Raw genomic sequence first — 6219 nt, 5'->3', positions numbered from 1 at the left:
CAGTGATGCTTGATTTTCCTTTACAAGAAAACTTAAAACCAAAACTGATAAAAGGAAATACTACTATCACTTGGTGGAAAAGAAAAAAGTTTAAACACTATTACTATTTTGAATTGAAAGCAAAAACAAGTGATAAAAGAAAATAAGACTACTACTACTTTGAATTGAAAGAAAAATCAAACGAGAAAAAGATGATGCATTGCTCCTTTCCTGGTGGTTGTGATGGCTCCAACATGCACATGCAAATCTAAGCCCTTCTTTCAACCTTGCTTCATCCTGATATCTTGGTGTAATATGGACAAGCCTTTTCAGCAAGGGTAACAAGGAGGAGTTTCAAATTGGGATGCCACAAGGACAATGTGCTGATCTGCATTGCTTCACAATCAAACTAATCCGTCCATACTGGAATACCTTACCCTAAAATTAATGAAACAATTATTTCTTCTGAAAACACATTTCTGTCAAATTTTTATTTTATGACCAAATTTGAATCATTTTAAATTTTTTTTCTGATATCTTATACTTTAATTCTAAATTTTTTATTGGATCAAGTTCTTGTAGCAAAAGAAATTAAAGACTAATTTTTTTAAAAATTTTTTTAGGCATTGTACATTGGGTATCGGATTTTCATTAAATCATTTGCAGAGTGTAGGAAAATTAATATCTTCAAGATAGTTTCGTTAAAATGCGTTGCCTTTATTCTTCTCATATTGGGCAATTCGCAGAATTGCCCTTCTTTTGGGGTGGTCTTTAAATTTTGCCCTTCATATTTGAAATGCTTTTAAATTTTGGCCTTCGCTTAACACCCATAGGTTCCGTGTTCGAACCCGCGCAAATAAAATTTTAAAAAAATTCGCAAGGCAGCTTTTAAATTTCGCTATGCCGCCAACAAAGATACACTTGTTAAGGAATTACACATTTTATGCCGGACCAAGATACTCATGCCTTTATAGGCAGACTTGGCATAGACAAGCAAATGGGTCCGCATAACTTTGATAATTCCTTCACAAAGTTATAACGGGGGCATACTTTAATCGGGCAAAGAAATTTTTATGCCGGACCCGGCATAACTTTGCGAAGGAATTATCAAAAGTTACGCGGACCCGGATACTTATGCCAAAGTCTCCGCCCATAAGGCATAAGTATGCCGGTCCCAGATAACTTTGATAATTCCTTCACAAAGTTATGCCGGCATACTTTTAACGGGCAAACTTTTACGCCGACCCGAGATATTGCTGAAGGAATTATCAAAGCATACGGACCCGCATACTTACGCTAAGTCCATTTAATAAGGCATAAGTATGCCGGTCCGCATATAACTTTGGTAATTCCTTAACAAAAGTATGCCGGTCCCATAGCGAAATTTAAACTTGCCTTGCGAATTTTTTTTTAAATTTCAATCGCACGAGTTCGAACCTGGAACCTATGGGTGTTAGCCGAAGGGCAAATTTTAAAGATTTCAAATATGAGGGGCAAAATTTAAAGACCACCCCAAACGAAGGGCACTCCGCGCAAAAAAATGTCTCATATTTTCATTAAATTGGCCTTTGACACTATTAATAGCGAAGAAGAGATATTAGTGCTGACACGTAAGCTCTTTTCGGCGTATGTCCTTGTAGAAGGTTAAAAGATCGGGAAACGGACACTACCTAGCCATTAGAAATTCGTTTGGCCCATGTTTGGGCTTAATACCGCGATTTGACCTTTCAGCCCAAACTATTCTCAGACGCTAACTCAACAATCCATTCACTACAAAAAAAAATCAGACTTTTAATTTTGTGGCACTAAAGTCGCCACAAAATATTAAAACAGTCACCACTAAGTTCATTACAAAAAGATCAGACCTTTCTGGTGACTTTAAGATCAAAAAGTCGCAACTAAAGGCTAACTACAAAAAGATCAGACTTTTTTGTGGCGACTAAAGTGGTCACAAAAGATCAATAAGTCGCCACTAAAGGTCGACGAAAAAATTCATATTGAGCCTTAAAAAAATATTCCAAAACATATATAATATGTGCATAATTAGTAAGTATACGTTGATTAAGTTTTCAAGAAATATCCCAAAAGATGTATAATATAGGTATAATTAGTAAGTATATGTTGGTTATACATTTATTAAACATCATACAATAATGATACAGTTTCTAAACACATACTGTAGGGATACATATTCTATACAACAATGATACACTTTTTATATATATGATAGATTTTCTATACAACAATGATACAATCTCTATACATATGCTGAAATTAGTTAAAAAAAAATTAAAAATGAAATTATTTTAAAAAGGCTAAAAAATGTCTTTTAGGCTTCTTGGGCCATCCGGTTGTCAATAGTTTGGGCCGGATGGCCATTTGTGTCCTTTCCCCTAAAAGATCCAACTATCCCCAGCTCAATCTGTAATGAGGCCTAAAGCCCACTTCTTTTGTCCTTTTTTAAGACAATATATTTTGCCTGATTTATGCAAATGTCACTTTTTAGGCCATTCGTATTTTGTCTTTATTTTTAAACTAGGTTGAGCTAGCCCGTGACCAGCACGGGCCCAACAACTATTATTCACTTTTTATTGAGGAAAAAATAAATAAAGACAACAACTTGATTGCATAAACATTTCATAATGCATATGGTACTGATCACATTATGCCAAGTACAAAATCTATGACTTCTGCGCAAGTATCCAAGGAGCATTAACTACTACCAACAAAAATCTCCTCTATCAAAGTAGGAAATATATATTCATTTCATGAAAAGCAGCAAGTGTTCTATAAGAGAATAAAGTAGGCAGTTCCAAAAGATCTCAACATTTTATGCCAAAAATGTGAACATACAACACAGTCAACTGCAACCTCTTTTCCTTCGAAAACCTGTCTCCATCAATAAGCTCCAGAAAACACTAAAAACAGTCAGTTGGTGCATCTTCCTGAAGTCAGCAATACAACAGATGTTACAGACAAACTGTACCAAAGCAAAGAATTTTGAAATGACATATTTGTTGACAACAGAATTGGCTTCTGCAAGCTATATAGTGCAATTTCATTAGTTAGGCTGCATATAGACCTTCTACGAAAGATAGTCAAACAGAAGTAGTATTCTACGGCAGAGAGAGTTGTTGGCTATATAAAGCCAGTAAATATGGAGTATAGTAAGAATTTTACCTCAGCTCTATGTATGTTCTATACATCCCCATGAAAACTGCAATAGATGCGGGATCAACCATTCAACTGACTTGATCACACACCTCTTTTGATTTGCAAATCACCTCGTTGGCTGGTATGTGTGCATCTATGGATGCTTCTTTACTATAAATATAAAAAAGCTTGAGCCGACCATACTTATTACTACAACATAAAACATCTCATCTAGGGATTCAAGAAGAGCATGCTACAAATTCGTAATCAATTTTAAAAGCACCAAGATATTTAGTTACAACTTGAAATTAGAATGAGCTTAATAACTATAGAGAGGAGAAATATTGTCTTTTCAACAAATAAACGAACGCAATGTCGTCTGAATTGCTGCTTTCAGCTAAGTATCGGGAGATTTGTCATGTACTTGCTAATAATTTGTTCAATATTGGCAGGAAAAAAATATTTTCTACTATTTTTTTCACCAGGTATTCGAAGAACAGGGATACCTACTTTAAGCATAAAGGTAAAATTGAGACTTGTGTGCTTAGAATTCAATTATACAGATGGCTAAAATATTTCAGTAACATACGCCTTACTTTCAGTGATTGGTGACTGTTGCTGCTTAGTATTTTTTCACAGAGACATTTGACTTCTTGCTGGTTACCCTTCAGATTGGGTTAATTGCTTTTGCAGCAAAGTTCTGGAATTCTCAAAATCCTACAACCTTCTGAAGTTATTGTTATTCTCCCATGGCTGCACATCATGTTCAACTATGTTAGGAAACTTAAATAATTCCATCAATTTATGTAGAAAATGCTCAAAGGGTCATGTAATTGCAACAGAAACTTAAATAATTCCATCAATTTATGTAGAAAATGCTCAAAGGGTCATGTAATTGCAACAGAAACTCAAATAAGCAGACAAGAGAAGTGGGAAGCAATACCTAGCTAACTGGAATGTTTTCATTTTTTAAATTTTTACTTAGTGGATTTTTAATTCAACAATCTTCAGATTTGAGTATCACATCATTGTACGGTTCAACACCTAAAGATATGCTTCCTCAAATAATGACTATAGGGATATAGAAAAGAACACCTTGTACTGAAATTTTCAGAATGCATCCTCATAATATAAAATTAAACGCTGACTACTGCATCAGAGAGCACGAAAGCCTTTACTGGATAAGGTAGCTGCTGGAATGAACTACAACAACAGAACTAAAAGAAGATGCATGTTTGTGTTTCCTTACAATCCAGTTATAAACTTGATCTGATCCACCAAAAGAAGGTATAACCAAGTGCAATTGCAGGTGAGCAAAGAGATGTAGAAATGCCTTAGCAATATGTACATATGAAGCTCTAATAATACGTGAAACAATAGATTTTGCTGTTTTTTCATACACATTTATGATTTCCATTTATCATTTTCAGATTAACCGAGTGCATTATGCTGGGTGATAACTAATATATATTAATTACTGCTTCAGGTTTATGATAGGAACAAATAACTTAATTCCAAGGCGATACAAACTGTACCCTTGATGTAGTTCGAAATTCATTTTAAAGATCGTTAAACAGATAGTATAGCCAATCACGCTTTAAGTAATCTATAGAATCCCAGCTTCATGGTGAGTCGATGCTGAAATTCATCTATCGGATCTTGATAATAACCTCTAAACAACATAAGTTTCCACCAAGTCTGCTTCGTTTTTTTTCTTGCATTTAATCCTCATATTGGTCCACTTCGTTCTCCTATCAGCAGCTCAGAGTCCAGTAAGTATTGTTACTATTGGCTTGCTTTTTTCTCTTAGCTTCTTCGTAATGAGGGGCGACATCCCAAAGTCGATCCTCATTACTTTATTTGTTTCAGGTCTTCTTAGTCATATTTGGATGCACTTTTCAATAAAAGGTAAGTAATATGTTCTGTCTAATTTTCTTATTTAGGTATAAATATTTATGTTTATTTGAGTTGTTTTTGTTTGTCTAAACTTAGGATTCTGTTTTTTTTTTTTTCCATTGTCATTGCCAGAGCAATCTCTTTTACACTCTAGCAGTCATCTAAAAATATATTCAGCACAACTTCTACTCTACAGTTGCCAAATATCAAGAAACATAATATCATTATCAAGCCATCTTCATAAAACGGTGTCAAATACTAAAAGAACAGAACCAAGGAAGCTGAAGCTTTAACCACTTCATCTTCATCTTAACATTAATCCAGTTCACCATGTTTCATCTTTTTCACATTTGAAGATGAACCAACACCCTTTATTTCCCCCATTTTCACACTTTGACATTAACCAGCTCACCATTCTTGACCTTTTCCACAGGGAACTTGAAAATACTCAATTCACATCAATCCAGATTGTATAATTTGAATATTTCAAGTGTTATTTAGGAAGATTTACCTCAAGATTCATATGGGTCCTCACGAAAAGAAGGGCAGACTCATATGAATTTCATCTTTGATTTTTCCTTCCTTACTATCTGTCCCCTTCGATTACCTGCAGCAAGAACATAAACATTATTGAAGACAAGCACAAACTGTTGTAGAAATACTCTTTGAATGTAAAGGAAGAAGGAGAAAAGCGTGATATCCAATTTACACTCAAACTATAGAAACAACAGAAATTGAATTTCATAACGATGACGGATGAAGAAAAACCCAAAAGATAAACCTAGCAGTGGGAAAATATGGGCAAAATCGAAACATACATATGAAAAAAAGATGTGATGGAAATTGACATATGAAAGATTTGAATTCGCTCCTAGAAGGCGATGACGAAGAACAAGATGTAACGAACGGTGAAATGAGATATGGTACGTGGCTTGTAGAAGATTGGTTAAATTCGAGTTGGGTTTTGATAGATGAAATTGCTGGGTATTATTAAGAAGAAATTGAGTATGTGTTCAAGGTTATGACAATGGTTCTCTCTGGTTATACAGTAGGCTCCAAGGTTATCTTAGGCCAGGAAGCAGATGGGTCTTATCAGCAAGGAGCGGACATGCGTTGGGACCAGTGGTTTTACGTTATAAGAATTGATTAAGTGATCAGCCAAAAGAGATGGCTACATAAATAAAAGACACG

General features: G+C 34.7%; 1 long non-coding RNA gene across 2 annotated transcripts; it reads right to left on the bottom strand.

The window, feature by feature from the left end:
- Positions 1-2614: 2614 nt before the first annotated feature.
- LOC132061853 (uncharacterized) lies at positions 2615-5867 on the bottom strand. 2 transcript variants are annotated; one of them, XR_009416173.1, is made up of 3 exons: positions 5540-5867; positions 3729-3885; positions 2615-3303 (listed from the first exon to the last, which is right to left on the bottom strand). It is a non-coding gene; the product is annotated as an uncharacterized LOC132061853 (long non-coding RNA). The 2 variants fall into 2 exon arrangements; XR_009416172.1 differs by having other exon boundaries at positions 2615-3885.
- Between the last annotated feature and the right edge of the window lie 352 nt (positions 5868-6219).

Source organism: Lycium ferocissimum, chromosome 7, assembly GCF_029784015.1.
Source record: "Lycium ferocissimum isolate CSIRO_LF1 chromosome 7, AGI_CSIRO_Lferr_CH_V1, whole genome shotgun sequence".
Lineage (NCBI taxonomy): Eukaryota > Viridiplantae > Streptophyta > Magnoliopsida > Solanales > Solanaceae > Lycium > Lycium ferocissimum.
This window is presented reverse-complemented; position numbering and strand designations above follow the sequence as displayed.